The 16,562-nt window shown below is 42.9% G+C and overlaps 1 protein-coding gene across 4 annotated transcripts in view; it reads right to left on the bottom strand.

Annotated features, from left to right (window-relative positions):
* The window catches only part of LOC110489416 (KH domain-containing, RNA-binding, signal transduction-associated protein 3-like), a 153,176-nt gene that overhangs the window by 73,397 nt on the left and 63,217 nt on the right, over nt 1–16,562 (bottom strand). The window lies entirely within an intron of this gene.

A 16,562-nucleotide genomic window follows, 5' to 3' on the forward strand; every position in this document is an offset into this window, starting at 1 on the left:
AAAGAGGAGAGAGAGAGAGAGAGAGAGAGAGAGAGAGAGAGAGAGAGAGAGAGAGAGCAAGAGAGCGCAGGGAGAGAGTGCAGGGAGAGAGAGATAAAGCAAGGAGAGAGTGCAGGGAGAGAGAGATAAAGCAGGGAGAGAGGGAGATAGAGGATACAGAGTACAGAGCTCTTCTGCTCACCATCTCTCTCTCCGTTTAACACTGAGTTATACAGCTGTCTCCTACATCTCTATGGGTCATTAATTAGTGGACAGGATGGAAAAAAACTGCCCTATTTAGTTCTACGCCTTACCTATGTCTCCTGCCTGTTATTCTCTCAAAACAGTAACTGTGATTGTCATGGTCATTAACTGTGATTGTTATGGTCATTAACTGTCATTGCCATGGTCATTAACTGTGATTGTTATGGTCATTAACTGTCATTGCCATGGTCATTAACTGTGATTGTCATGGTCATTAACTGTGATTGTCATGGTCATTAACTGTCATTGCCATGGTCATTAACTGTCATTGCCAAGGTCATTAACTGTGATTGTCATGGTCATTAACTGTCATTGCCATGGTCATTAACTGTCATTGCCATGGTCATTAACTGTGATTGCCATGGTCATTAACTGTGATTGTCATGGTCATTAACTGTCATTGCCATGGTCATTAACTGTGATTGTCATGGTCGGTAACTGTCCTTGCCATGGTCATTAACTGTCATTGCCATGGTCATTAACTGTAATTGTCATGGTCATTAACTGTGATTGTCATGGTCATTAACTGTGATTGTCATGGTCATTAACTGTGATTGTCATGGTCATTAACTGTCATTGCCATGGTCATTAACTGTGATTGTCATGGTCATTAACTGTCATTGCCATGGTCATTAACTGCCATTGCCATGGGCAGTAACTGTCCTTGCCATGGTCATGAACTGCCATTGCCATAGTCATTAACTGTCATTGCCATAGTCATTAACTGTCCTTGCCATGGTCAGCAACTGTCCTTGCCTTGGTCAGTAACTGTCCTTGCCATGGTCATTAACTGCCATTGCCATAGTCATTAACTGCCATTGCCATGGTCATTAACTGTCGTTGCCATGGTCATTAACTGTCCTTGCCATGTTCAGTAACAATCCTTGCCTTGGTCAGTAACTGTCATTGCCATGGTCATTAACTGTCCTTGCCATGGTCATTAACTCTCATTACCATGGTCATTAACTGTCATTGCCATGGTCATTAACTCTCATTACCATGGTCATTAACTGTCATTGCCATGGTCATTACTGTCCTTGCAATGGTTATTAACTGTCATTGCCATGGTCATTAACTGTGATTGTCATGGTCATTAACTGTGATTGTCATGGTCATTAACTGTGATTGTCATGGTCATTAACTGTGATTGTCATGGTCATTAACTGTCATTGCCATGGTCATTAACTGTGATTGTCATGGTCATTAACTGTCATTGCCATGGTCATTAACTGCCATTGCCATGGTCAGTAACTGTCCTTGCCATGGTCATGAACTGCCATTGCCATAGTCATTAACTGTAATTGCCATAGTCATTAACTGTCCTTGCCATGGTCAACAAATGTCCTTGCCTTGGTCAGTAACTGTCCTTGCCATGGTCATTAACTGCCATTGCCATAGTCATTAACTGCCATTGCCATGGTCATTAACTGTCCTTGCCATGTTCAGTAACAGTCCTTGCCTTGGTCAGTAACTGTCATTGCCATGGTCATTAACTGTCCTTGCCATGGTCATTAACTCTCATTACCATGGTCATTAACTGTCATTGCCATGGTCATTAACTGTCCTTGCCATGGTCATTAACTCTCATTACCATGGTCATTAACTGTCATTGCCATGGTCATTAACTGTCGTTGCCATGGTCATTAACTGTCCTTGCCATGTTCAGTAACAGTCCTTGCCTTGGTCAGTAACTGTCATTGCCATGGTCATTAACTGTCCTTGCCATGGTCATTAACTCTCATTACCATGGTCATTAACTGTCATTGCCATGGTCATTAACTCTCATTACCATGGTCATTAACTGTCATTGCCATGGTCATTACTGTCCTTGCCATGGTTATTAACTGTCACTGCCATGGTCATTAACTGTCATTGCCATGGTCATTAACTGTGATTGTCATGGTCATTAACTGTGATTGTCATGGTCATTAACTGTGATTGTCATGGTCATTAACTGTGATTGTCATGGTCATTAACTGTCATTGCCATGGTCATTAACTGTGATTGTCATGGTCATTAACTGTCATTGCCATGGTCATTAACTGTGATTGTCATGGTCGGTAACTGTCCTTGCCATGGTCATTAACTGTCATTGCCATGGTCATTAACTGTAATTGTCATGGTCATTAACTGTGATTGTCATGGTCATTAACTGTGATTGTCATGGTCATTAACTGTGATTGTCATGGTCATTAACTGTCATTGCCATGGTCATTAACTGTGATTGTCATGGTCATTAACTGTCATTGCCATGGTCATTAACTGCCATTGCCATGGGCAGTAACTGTCCTTGCCATGGTCATGAACTGCCATTGCCATAGTCATTAACTGTCATTGCCATAGTCATTAACTGTCCTTGCCATGGTCAGCAACTGTCCTTGCCTTGGTCAGTAACTGTCCTTGCCATGGTCATTAACTGCCATTGCCATAGTCATTAACTGCCATTGCCATGGTCATTAACTGTCGTTGCCATGGTCATTAACTGTCCTTGCCATGTTCAGTAACAATCCTTGCCTTGGTCAGTAACTGTCATTGCCATGGTCATTAACTGTCCTTGCCATGGTCATTAACTCTCATTACCATGGTCATTAACTGTCATTGCCATGGTCATTAACTCTCATTACCATGGTCATTAACTGTCATTGCCATGGTCATTACTGTCCTTGCAATGGTTATTAACTGTCATTGCCATGGTCATTAACTGTGATTGTCATGGTCATTAACTGTGATTGTCATGGTCATTAACTGTGATTGTCATGGTCATTAACTGTGATTGTCATGGTCATTAACTGTCATTGCCATGGTCATTAACTGTGATTGTCATGGTCATTAACTGTCATTGCCATGGTCATTAACTGCCATTGCCATGGTCAGTAACTGTCCTTGCCATGGTCATGAACTGCCATTGCCATAGTCATTAACTGTAATTGCCATAGTCATTAACTGTCCTTGCCATGGTCAACAAATGTCCTTGCCTTGGTCAGTAACTGTCCTTGCCATGGTCATTAACTGCCATTGCCATAGTCATTAACTGCCATTGCCATGGTCATTAACTGTCCTTGCCATGTTCAGTAACAGTCCTTGCCTTGGTCAGTAACTGTCATTGCCATGGTCATTAACTGTCCTTGCCATGGTCATTAACTCTCATTACCATGGTCATTAACTGTCATTGCCATGGTCATTAACTGTCCTTGCCATGGTCATTAACTCTCATTACCATGGTCATTAACTGTCATTGCCATGGTCATTAACTGTCGTTGCCATGGTCATTAACTGTCCTTGCCATGTTCAGTAACAGTCCTTGCCTTGGTCAGTAACTGTCATTGCCATGGTCATTAACTGTCCTTGCCATGGTCATTAACTCTCATTACCATGGTCATTAACTGTCATTGCCATGGTCATTAACTCTCATTACCATGGTCATTAACTGTCATTGCCATGGTCATTACTGTCCTTGCCATGGTTATTAACTGTCACTGCCATGGTCATTAACTGTCATTGCCATGGTCATTAACTGTGATTGTCATGGTCATTAACTGTGATTGTCATGGTCATTAACTGTGATTGTCATGGTCATTAACTGTGATTGTCATGGTCATTAACTGTCATTGCCATGGTCATTAACTGTGATTGTCATGGTCATTAACTGTCATTGCCATGGTCATTAACTGCCATTGCCATGGTCAGTAACTGTCCTTGCCATGGTCATGAACTGCCATTGCCATAGTCATTAACTGTCATTGCCATAGTCATTAACTGTCCTTGCCATGGTCAACAAATGTCCTTGCCTTGGTCAGTAACTGTCCTTGCCATGGTCATTAACTGCCATTGCCATAGTCATTAACTGCCATTGCCATGGTCATTAACTGTCGTTGCCATGGTCATTAACTGTCCTTGCCATGTTCAGTAACAGTCCTTGCCTTGGTCAGTAACTGTCATTGCCTTGGTCATTAACTGTCCTTGCCATGGTCATTAACTCTCATTACCATGGTCATTAACTGTCATTGCCATGGTCATTAACTGTCCTTGCCATGGTCATTAACTCTCATTACCATGGTCATTAACTGTCATTGCCATGGTCATTACTGTCCTTGCCATGGTTATTAACTGTCACTGCCATGGTCATTAACTGTCATTGCCATGGTCATTAACTGTATTTGCCATGGTCATTAATTGTCATTGCCATGGTCATTAACTGTCCTTGCCATGGTCATTAACTCTCATTGCCATGGTCATTAACTGTCATTGCCATGGTCATTACTGTCCTTGCCATGGTTATTAACTGTCACTGCCATGGTCATTAACTGTCATTGCCATGGTCTTTAACTGTATTTGCCATGGTCATTAATTGTCATTGCCATGGTCATTAACTGTCCTTGCCATTGTCATTAACTCTCATTGCCATGGCCATTAACTGTCATTGCCATGGTCATTAACTGTCCTTGCCATGGTTATTAACTGTCACTGCCATGGTCATTAACTGTCATTGCCATGGTCATTAACTGTATTTGCCATGGTCATTAATTGTCATTGCCTTGGTCATTAACTATCCTTGCCATGGTCATTAACTGTCATTGCCTTGGTCAGTAACTGTCATTTTCATGGTCAGTGGCAGGCAGTGCACTCAGGTGAACTCAGGCCATATGGCTGTATATTGTCAGTTTCACTACTGTGCTCGTATCCAGGCCTGCATATATGCTAACACCAGTTAAATTCCACTCATTACTTTTGTACACAGGGTGATGTCTACAGATGCTGAGGCTACATAAAAGGTGCCAAAGGTATCTGAAAGTCCATTATGTTGACAAATAGCCAGGTTTACATCCGACTGAGTGTGAACAGGTGGGAAAGTTTGCACCTGTTATATTCAGGGAGGAACACATCCTGTAATGTAAACAATGGGAAAATTACATAGACGTTTCATGTTTTTAGTTTTACGTTTTTTTTCGTTCCGTAAAATTGGTCATTTTATTAAGACAAATAACAGGAGGCATGACAGTCAGTCAGTCAGACAGCATATCACATGCTGTTTTGGTGCTGTGCTATGGGATGCTGTTGGTTTGGTGCTTTTTTAAAGCCTAGTTATTTACAGACAGATCAAAGATATTTGCCTTGGATCTGATCTGTTTAATGCCTCTAAATGTCAGAGATAAACTTAATCTGGACATTAAACACCACCCTGTCTTTATATTTACTCATGCAAACTAAAGCCTCTCTAACCCACATTCCACAGTACAGTACTAGCCTGGTAGAATCAGCCAGATTGCTGTGTTCATCATTCTGTTTTACTAGACATATCAGTCTTTCTTCAATGGGTGTTTGGAATAAGTAAAAACTGGGCTGCATCCCAAATGGCACCCATCTTCCCTTTATAGTGCACTACCTTTGAAAGTAGTGCACTCTAAAGGGAATAGGATGTAATGGGAAGCATCCATTGTCTGACTGGGGCCTGTGGTCATTTACTGCTTTTAATATCTCTAATCCATTTCCCCCAACAACAGCAGTAATCTGAACCCAGTCCAGAACTGCTGCGGCGTGGGTCCCTTACTGTCCCTTAATGGGGACTAGGAGGGGACTGTACTGCCTGGCACCGATAGTGACAGCCCACATGAGAGCTGAACAGTCTCTTCTTAATCATGTGTTGGCAAGAACCACTTTGCTTTGATTATGGTTACACACACACACACACTAGGACCACACTACACTTAGAAAAAAAAGGTGTTATCTAGGATCTGAAAGGGTTCTTCGGCTGTCCCCACAGGAGAACCCTTTGAAGAATCCTTTTTGGTTCCATGTAGAACCCTTTCCATTGAGGGTTCTACATGGAATCCAAAATAGTTCTACATGGAACCAAAAAGGGTTGTCCTATGGAGACAGCTTTAGAACCCCTTTGGAAACCATTTTTAGAAGAGTGTAGAGTAGGCCTACACACCGCTCTCACAGTCGTAGTTCAGGGCTGACAGAGGAGCCGTGGTGCAGAGTGGTCATCCTAACAGCAACAATAACCAAAACCACAGCATTTTCAACCGCACATCTTAGAGTTGGCAGGGGATGGAGAAAGCAGGTGGAGAGATGAAGGGTTCTGTGATGATTAAAAAGTCAGAGGACACCAACCAGTAGGAACGAATCTATGATTAATCACAGCTACCCAGGGGGGTAGGGCGGACCAACATCTAACATCTTTTCATCATTTCCTGAATGCATTACTGTACTGCTAGCCTGCACTGTGCTGGAGAGGAGGAGAGGAGGTGTGTGTGTATGTATGTATGTGTGTATTGCGCTGTGAGACGAGAGGAGAGGTGTGTTCAGAGAAAAGCCAGCATGCAGCGATTCTGCTGAAGACAGCAGGACAGACAGAGCCAACAGCAGAAGAATAAATCACTACTGCCATTGCTGAGGAGCGGAGAGACCCAGACACACAGAGAGACACAGAGGAGAGGAGAGGCACAGAGACACACAGAGACAGACAGGAGAGAGGAGAGACAGACACAAAGAGACAGAGACGCAGAGACACACAGAGACACAGACACAGTGAGACACAGAGGATAGAAGAGACAGACACACAGAGACACATACACACAGAGAGCCACAGATTATAGAAGAGACACAGAGACACACAGAGACACAAACACACAGAGAGACACAGAGGAGAGTAGAAACACAGAGACAGACAGTGGAGAGTAGAGACACAGAAAACAAAGGAGAAGAGAGACACATACACAGAGGCACAGAGGAGAGGCACAGAGGTACACAGAAAAATGTACGAAAGAGGAGAGATAGACACAAAGAGACAGAGACACACACAGAGACACACAGAGACATAGAGACACAGGGGAGAGAGGAGAGATAGAAACACAACCTAAATTGGAAATTAACACCTTTCTAATGGCCTTGGGTGATTACACAAATATTTATGATGGGTGCACGTACAGTGACTTCAGAAAGTATTCATACCCCTTGACTTGTTTCACATTTTGTTGTGTTACGGACAGAATTTCTTTCTCTTTTTTTCTCTTTTTTTTCTTTTTCCTCACCGATCTACACACAATACCCCATAATGACAAATTGAAAACATGTTTTTGTAAATTGTTGCACATTTGTTAACAATGAAACACAGAAATATCTCATTTACATAAGTATTCACACCCGTGTCAGTACTTTGAAGTAGTACTTTAGCAAAGACTACAGCTGTGTCTTTTGGGGTAAGTCTCTAAGAGCTTTGCACGCCTGGATTGTACAATATTTGACCATTTTTCTTTTAAAAATTCTTCAAGCTCTGTCAAGTAGATTGTTGATAATTGCTAGACAGCAATTTTCAGGTCTTGCCCTAAGCCACAAGCCAATTCAAGTCAAAACTGTAGCTAGGCCACTCAGGAAGATCCTAAAAAACAAGCATACCCATAACATGATGCAGCCACCACCATGCTTGAACATTTGAAGAGTGATATTCAGTGATGTGTTGTGTTGGATTTGCCGCAAACATAACACTTATTTGCCACATTTCTTTGCAGTATTACCTTAGTGCCTTGTTGCAAACAGGATGCATGTCTTGGATAATTTTTTATTATACCTTCTTTTCACTCTGTAATTTAGGTTAGTATTGTGGCATAACTACAATGTTGATCCATCCTCCGTTTTCCATCCGGAGGATCCATCCTCCGTCACAACCATTAAACTCTCTAACTGATTTAAAATCACCATTGGCCTCATAGTGAAATCAATGAGAGATTTCCTTCCTCTCCGGCAACTGAGTTAGGAAGGATGTCCGTATCTTTGTAGTGACTGGGTGTATTGATACAGCATCCAAAGCCAAAATAATATCTGCACCATGCTCAAAGGGATATTCAGCATTTGCTTTTTTATTTTTACACATCTCCCAATCGGTGCTCTTCTTTGTGAGGCATTGAAACACCTCCCGGGTCTGTGTGGTTGAAACTGTGCTCGAAATTAATTACTGGATTAAGGGACCTTGCAGATAATTGTATGTGTGGGGTACAGTCATTCAAAAACAATGTTAACCACTATAATTGAACACGGAATGAGTCCATGCAACTTATTATGCAACTTGTTAAGGACATTTGTTGTTCTGAACTTCTTTAGGAATGCCATAACAAAGGTGTTGAATACTTAATGACTCAAGACATTTCAGCATTGATTTTTTATAATTAATTTCTCAAACGTTCTACACACAAAATTCCACTTTGACTTTATGGGGTATTGTGTGTAAATCAGTGACACAAAATCTCAATTTAATCCATTTTAAATTCAGTCTGTAACGCTACAAAATGTGGAAAAAGTCCAGGGGTGTGAAACATGTACGGCCATGGAAAACAGGACAGTATTTCATGGCTGTTGGTGTGGTGTTTCGTTGTTGAGAGATTGATTTATACCAATTACACAGTGAATGAGCAAACAAAGTACACTGAGTGTACAAAACATTAGGAACACCCTAATATTGAGTTTCTCTCAAAACAGCTTCAATTCGTCAGGGTATGGACTCTACAAGGTGTTGAAAGCATTCCACAGGGATGACTCCAATGCTTCCCACAGTCGTGTGAATTTGGCTGGATGAACCCATTCTTGATACACATAGAAACTGTTGAGCGTGAAAAACCCAGCAGCATTGCCGTTCTTGACAGACTATATTCGGTGGGCCTGGTACCTACTACCATACCCCGTTCAAAGGCACTTAAATATTTTGTCTTGCTCATTTACCCTCTGAATGGCACACATACACAATCTATGTCTCAATTATATAAAGACATAGAAGTACTTCTTTAACCTGCCTCCTCCCCTTCATTTACACTGATTAAAGTGGATTTAACAAGACGTCAATAAGGGATCATAGCTTTCACCTGGATTCAGCTGGTCAGTCAAAAGTAGTACACTATATGGAATAGGGTGCCGTTATAGATGCACCCATGGGCTGACTAATGGGCCTCCATACGTTACATCATCTTCCTCCTGAGGCACACTATTCTGTTTATTTACATATTTTTGTTGACTTATTTCTTTATACGTCTCAGAACTGTCTCGAAAGTATTTATTTTTATTTTGAGCTTTGATTGTTTATCATGTACACGATACAAGCAAAGATCTCTTGCAATTTCTTAGAACACTGCAACCAGTCTGCTCTATATACACTCAGGATGACTATTTACTCTCAGTAGGTATTTATGAATATGTACAGTACAGTACCCTCCTTGCTTTCTGAACACACTAGTCATCTTTTTAGTTCCTCATAAACCAATGCATTATTATTTTTCATTAAAACTAAACCCTATTTCATAGGACAGTTGATTATTAAGAGATATTGTTAACCAGATGAGACCCTTTGATTTCTTCTTTCATCTGTAGAGTAAAAGCATCATAGACGCTAGCAGCCCTTAACAATGTATGGGGATGATACCCTGTAGCATAGCGCAAAGACATCAAGGTACTGTATACACAGAGTACACCAAACATTAAGAACACCTTCCTAATATTGAGATGCACCCCATCCCCCGTTTGTCCCCAGAACTGGCACAATTGTGGAAAAACCAACTGTAGCAGCATTGCAGTTCTTGACAGAAACCGGTGCGCCTGGCACCTACTACCATACCCCGTTCAAAGGCACCTAAATACTTTGTCTTGCCCATTCACCCTCTGAATGGCACACATACACAATCCCTGTCTCAGTTGTCTGAAGGCTTAAAAATACTTCTTTAACCTGACTCCTCCCCTTCATCTACACTGATTGAAGTGGATTTAACAAGTGACATCAATAAGGGATCATAGCTTTTACCTGGTCAGTCTATGTCATGGAAAGAGCAGGTGTTCTTGATGTTTTGTACAGTCAGTGTATAAACAAATGCAATGAAATTGTTTATTTTACAGTTAGCCTATTCCATTTTCACATGATCCCAGATCACTCTAAAAGATATTTCCCTATAAATTCTAACCATAGTCTTCTCAAAGGATGACTATGGAGGTATTGCAAAACAATATGTCATGTTGTTTTACATACTGTAGCTGCAGGGGTGGATTGGTCATCTGGCAAATCTGGCAAATACCAGATGGGCTGGACAATTATTTAATTTGGTGGGCTCATCAAAATTGACACAAAATAAAGACATTCAAATTAAAACTAAAAATTAAAACATTTTGAAAAGTGACATGGCCGGCAGCCTGTGGGCCCGTTAAGACGTATTTCATTTTTTTACCATGTTTTTATTTGCTTTGTCCTTTTGTGTTGTAACCCCTACAGGTGCAATAGTCATGTCAATTTACACACTTAGTTTATACCACATGTACCCGTAGGCATGCAGAGAAATGATCATATTGATCACACAGGATTTGGTAATAATAAAATACACTGCTCAAAAAAATAAAGGGAACACTAAAATAACACATCCTAGATCTGAATGAATGAAGTATTCTTATTAAATACTTTTTTCTTTACATAGTTGAATGTGCTGACAACAAAATCACACAAAAATGATCAATGGAAATCAAATTGATCAACCCATGGAGGTCTAGATTTGGAGTCACACTCAAAATTAAAGTGGAAAACCACACTACAGGCTGATCCAACTTTGATGTAATGTCCTTAAAACAAGTCAAAATGAGGCTCAGTGGGGTGTGTGGCCTCCACATGCCTGTATGACCTCCCTACAACGCCTGGGCATGCTCCTGATGAGGTGGCGGATGGTCTCCTGAGGGATCTCCTCCCAGACCTTGACTAAAGCATCCACCAACTCCTGGACAGTCTGTGGTGCAACGTGGCGTTGGTGGATGGAGCGAAACATGATGTCCCAGATGTACTCAATTGGATTCAGGTCTGGGGAACGGGCGGGCCAGTCCATAGCATCAATGCCTTCCTCTTGCAGGAACTGCTGACACACTCCAGCCACATGAGGTCTAGCATTGTCTTGCATTAGGAGGAACCCAGGGCCAACCACACCAGCATATGGTCTCACAAGGGGTCTGAGGATCTCATCTCGGTACCTAATGGCAGTCAGGCTACCTCTGGCGAGCACATGGAGGGTTGTGCGGCCCCTCAAAGAAATGCCACCCCACACCATGACTGACCCACCACCAAACCGGTCATGCTGGAGGATGTTGCAGGCAGCAGAACGTTTTCCACGGCGTCTCCAGACTGTTACGTCTATCACATGTGCTCAGTGTGAACCTGCTTTCATCTGTGAAGAGCACAGGGTGCCAGTGGCGAATTTGCCAATCTTGGTGTTCTCTGGCAAATGCCAAACGTCCTGCACGGTGTTGGGCTGTAAGCACAACCCCCAACTGTGGACGTCGGGCCCTCATACCACCCTCATGGAGGTCATTTTGCAGGGCTCTGGCAGTGCTCCTCCTGCTCCTGCAGGTAGGGGTCCTGCTGCGTGGTTGTTGCCCTCCTACGGCCTCCACCACGTCTCCTGATGTACTGGCCTGTCTCCTGGTAGCGCCTCCATGCTCTGGACACTACGCTGACACAGCAAACCTTCTTGCCACATCTCGCATTGATGTGCCATCCTGGATGAGCTGCACTACCTGAGCCAGTTGTGTGGGCTGTAGACTCCGTCTCATGCTACCACTAGAGTGAAAGCACCGCCAGCATTCAAAAGGGACCAAAACATCAGCCAGGAAGCATAGAAACTGAGAAGTGGTCTGTGGTCCCCACCTGCAGAACCACTCCCTTATTGGGGGTGTCTTGGTAAATGCCTATAATTTCCACCTTTTGTCTATTCCATTTGCCCAACAGCATGTGAAATTTATTGTCAATCAGTGTTGCTTCCTAAGTGGACAGTTTGATTTCACAGAAGTGTGATTGACTTGGAGTTACATTATGTTGTTTAAGTGTTCCCTTTATTTTTTTGAGCAGTGTAGATAAGAGAAACAAAAAGAGGTTAGCCTACACCCCCAACCCCCTATTCCATTCCACCACAGCCCAACATTTCTCAGTTTCTGTTGTCCTAGATTCAGGGGGAGGCTGGTTCCACCATTGGGGTGCCAGGGCAAAGAAGATCTTAGACTGGGCTGAGCGTAGGGGTGGGAGGGCCAAGAGAGGTTTGAGCATAGCCTGAAGCATAGCCTGAAGGTAGGGAGGGGCAGTTCCTCTTGCTGTTCCGTAGGTTAGCACTATGGTCTTGTAGTGGATGCGAGCTTCGACTGGAAGCCAGTGGAGTGTGCAGAGGAATGGGGTGACATCAGAGAACTTGGGAAGAACACCAGACGGGCTGCGGGATTCTGGATAAGTATCAGGTGCTTGATAGCACAAGCGGGGAGCACAGCCAACAGTGAGTTGCAGTAGTCCGGATGGGAGAGGACAAGTGTCTGGATTAGGACCTGCGCCACTTCCTGTGTGAGGTAGGGTCGTATTCTACGGATGTTGTAGAGTATTAACCTGCAGGAGTGAGTCACTGCTTGGATGTTTGCAGAGAACGACAGGGTGTTGTCCAGGCTCATGTCAAGGTTATTTGAACTCTGGGAGGGCGACACTATGGAGTTGTCAACCGTGACAAAGTGACAGCAGAGAAGATGCTGAGACAGGCAGACAGCACAACAGGGATGCAAACAAAATGTCTAAAGCAGAGACACAGTTATGGTGATGAATTATATCTAGAGACAGAGGAACAGTTGTAGTGGTGAGTTGTATCTCCAGACAGAGTAACAGTTATAGTGGTGAGTTGTATCTCCAGACAGAAGAACAGTTATAGTGGTGAGTTGTATCTCCAGACAGAGGAACAGTTATAGTGGTGAGTTGTATCTCCAGACAAAAGAACAGTTATAGTGGTGAGTTGTATCTCCAGACAGAGGAACAGTTATAGTGGTGAGTTGTATCTCCAGAGGAGCCAGTTGTAGTAGTGAGTTGTATCTCCAGACAGAGGAACAGTTATAGTGGTGAGTTGCATCTCCAGAGGAACAGTTATAGTGGTGAGTTGTATCTCCAGAGGAACAGTTATAGTGGTGAGTTGTATCTCCAGACAGAGGAACAGTTATAGTGTGTAGTTGTATCTCCAGACAGAGGAACAGTTATAGTGGTGAGTTGTATCTCCAGAGAGAGGAACAGTTATAGTGGTGAGTTGTATCTCCAGACAGGGGAACAGTTATAGTGGTGAGTTGTATCTCCGGACAGAGGAACAGTTATAGTGCTGAGTTGTATCTCCAGACAGAGGAACAATTGTAGTGGTGAGTTGTATCTCCAGACAGAGGGACAGTTATAGTGGTGAGTTGTATCTCCAGACAGAAGAACAGTTATAGTGGTGAGTTGTATGTCCAGACAGAAGAACAGTTATAGTGGTGAGTTGTATCTCCAGACAGAGGAACAGTTATAGTGGTGAGTTGTATCTCCAAACAGAGGAACAGTTATAGTGGTGAGTTGTATCTCCAGAGGAACAGTTATAGTGGTGAGTTGTATCTCCAGACAGAGGAACAGTTATAGTGGTGAGTTGCATCTCCAGAGGAACAGTTATATTGTTGAGTTGTATCTCCAGAGGAACAGTTATAGTGGTGAGTTGTATCTCCAGACAGAGGAACAGTTATAGTGGTGAGTTGTATCTCCAGACAGGAGAACAGTTATGGTGCTGAGTTGTATCTCCAGACAGAGGAACAGTTACAGTAGTGAGTTGTATCTCCAGACAGAGGAACAGTTATAGTGGTGAGTTCTATCTCCAGACAGGGGAACAGTTCTAGTGGTGAGTTGTATCTCCAGACAGAGGAACAGTTATAGTGGTGAGTTGTATCTCCAGAGGAACAGTTATAGTGGTGAGTTGTATCTCCAGACAGAGGAACAGTTATAGTGGTGAGTTGTATCTCCAGACAGAGGAACAGTTATAGTGGTGAGTTGTATCTCCAAAGGAACAGTTATAGTGGTGAGTTGTATCTCCAGAGGAACAGTTATAGTGGTGAGTTGTATCTCCAGACAGGAGAACAGTTATGTTGCTGAGTTGTGTCTCCAGCTTGAGGAACACTTTTAGTGGTGAGTTGTATCTCCAGACAGAGGAACAGTTATAGTGGTGAGTTGTATCTCCAGAGGAACAGTTATAGTGGTGAGTTGTATTTCCAGACAGAGGAACAGTTATAGTGTGTAGTTGTATCTCCAGACAGAGGAACAGTTATAGTGGTGAGTTGTATCTCCAGACAGAGGAAGAGTTTTAGTGGTGAGTTGTATCTCCAGACAGGAGAACAGTTATGGTACTGAGTTGTATCTCCAGACAGATGAACAGTTATAGTGGTGAGTTGTATCGCCAGACAGAGGAACAGTTATAGTGGTGAGTTGTATCTCCAGACAGAGGAACAGTTATAGTGGTGAGTTGTATCTCCAAAGGAACAGTTATAGTGGTGAGTTGTATCTCCAGAGGAACAGTTATAGTGGTGAGTTGTATCTCCAGAGGAACAGTTATAGTGGTGAGTTGTATCTCCAGAGGAACAGTTATAGTGGTGAGTTGCATCTCCAGAGGAACAGTTATAGTGGTGAGTTGTATCTCCAGAGGAACAGTTATAGTGGTGAGTTGTATCGCCAGACAGAGGAACAGTTATAGTGGTGAGTTGTATCTCCAGAGGAACAGTTATAGTGGTGAGTTGTATCGCCAGACAGAGGAACAGTTATAGTGGTGAGTTGTATCTCCAAAGGAACAGTTATAGTGGTGAGTTGTATCTCCAGAGGAACAGTTATAGTAGATATAGATAATAAAAAGGCTCTCTATGGTCATGACATGAACATGAGCTGGTAAAAAAAAAGGAGGAGGACCAGTCACTGGTACAAAATTGATTGAGGAACGCTGTACTGTACTGCTAAGTCGGTGGTACGTGCAGTGATGTGGGCTAGTGTGGATAAAATGCAGGGCCAAATTCTTGTCCCTGTCTTCCCCTGTTTAGCTGCAATCCTCTCTTCGCTTACACAAATCAATTCTAAGCCACTCTCACTGTATCACTAATACTTTATCACAACTGTAAATGATTAGTCTGTTTTTTCCAGCTTCTCTGTTTTCCAGCGCAAATTGGCATGTAACAAGCAGACATGCACAACATGCACAACCCATTCTCCATCGTAGCACAGCAATGAACTGTGCTGCTAGGGAATATCATAATTCAGGTTGAACTCGTGTTTAACCAGTGGCCCAATTTAAGAGTGTTAGGTATTTTATTTCATAGCTAAACTTTATTTGTCCGAGAAAACCATACGTCTGGAACCTGCTCTCTGGTGTCCTTGCCTGTTTCATATTATTATAAAGCCGTGTTTTTAGAAGATGGATATAAACCCTCTGAACATGAGTCTAAACGGTCGCTTTGGGAAACGCAGCGAGCCACTTCAGTGGCGAAAGCCAAAAGGTGATGTTTGTAGTTCAGGGAGAAAACCCATTGGAGTCACAGCGATCACTCTAGCCCATTGCTACCTGTCAGATTGAACAAATTGAATTTGTCTTCCTTCGGTGGCTTGTTGAGGCTCTAAACAGCGTATTAGTGGCCCCACTTATCAAAGCTGTCAAAGCAAATGTGTTTCGCTGCACTCCTTTGAGACACAGATGGGTCTCTAGATGACATTACATCTCCCTGTATTAATGTCATTGTAATTATTTTAGAAAGGGACAAAATGTAGCTCTCACAATCAGTTTGTTTAAGTTAGAGAACACTGTAAATATCTAACCAGAGCTCCCTTTCAAAATAGCTATATTTATCAATAGGACTCACCACATTATGTAAAAAACATATTCAAAAAAATATTGCGCCTACAAAAGTAGTGCACTAAATAGGGAATAGGGTGCCACAGCAGACTGTGTTGAAGCTCCTGCAGCTTTCTGTCCTCTGAAAGCCAGGTCATCCATCTACAGCCTCTCTCAGAGAGGACTGAGGTGAAAACCTGAGGGATGTCATCATCACCTGAGAGAGGCTTCTCTTTTTTTACGCTTGCCTCTCTGCTACGCTACTAGCCTCCCTGTTAGGGACCCTGTGGGAACTGGCTTTCATGCAGCTGCTGTGTGGCTCCATTAAACGCTGCTGTTGATGCTGGGAGCTTTGTCTCAGAGTGGAGGCCTGAGGTGGATGAAGGGCTCTCATCACATGGCTAGATGAGCACAGCATTATCACTCAAACAGCATGGGCTGTTTCATCCTGACATGGCGGTCATTCTGAGAGGTGTGTGTGTGTGTGTGTGTGTGAGTGAGTGAGTGAGTGAGTGAGTGAGTGAGTGAGTGAGTGAGTGAGTGAGTGAGTGAGTGAGTGAGTGAGTGAGTGAGTGAGTGAGTGAGTGAGTGAGTGAGTGAGTGAGTGAGTGAGTGAGTGAGTGAGTGAGTGTGTGTGTGTGTGTGTGTGTGTGTGTGTGTGTGTGTGTGTGTGTGTGT

Source organism: Oncorhynchus mykiss, chromosome 32, assembly GCF_013265735.2.
Source record: "Oncorhynchus mykiss isolate Arlee chromosome 32, USDA_OmykA_1.1, whole genome shotgun sequence".
NCBI lineage: Eukaryota > Metazoa > Chordata > Actinopteri > Salmoniformes > Salmonidae > Oncorhynchus > Oncorhynchus mykiss.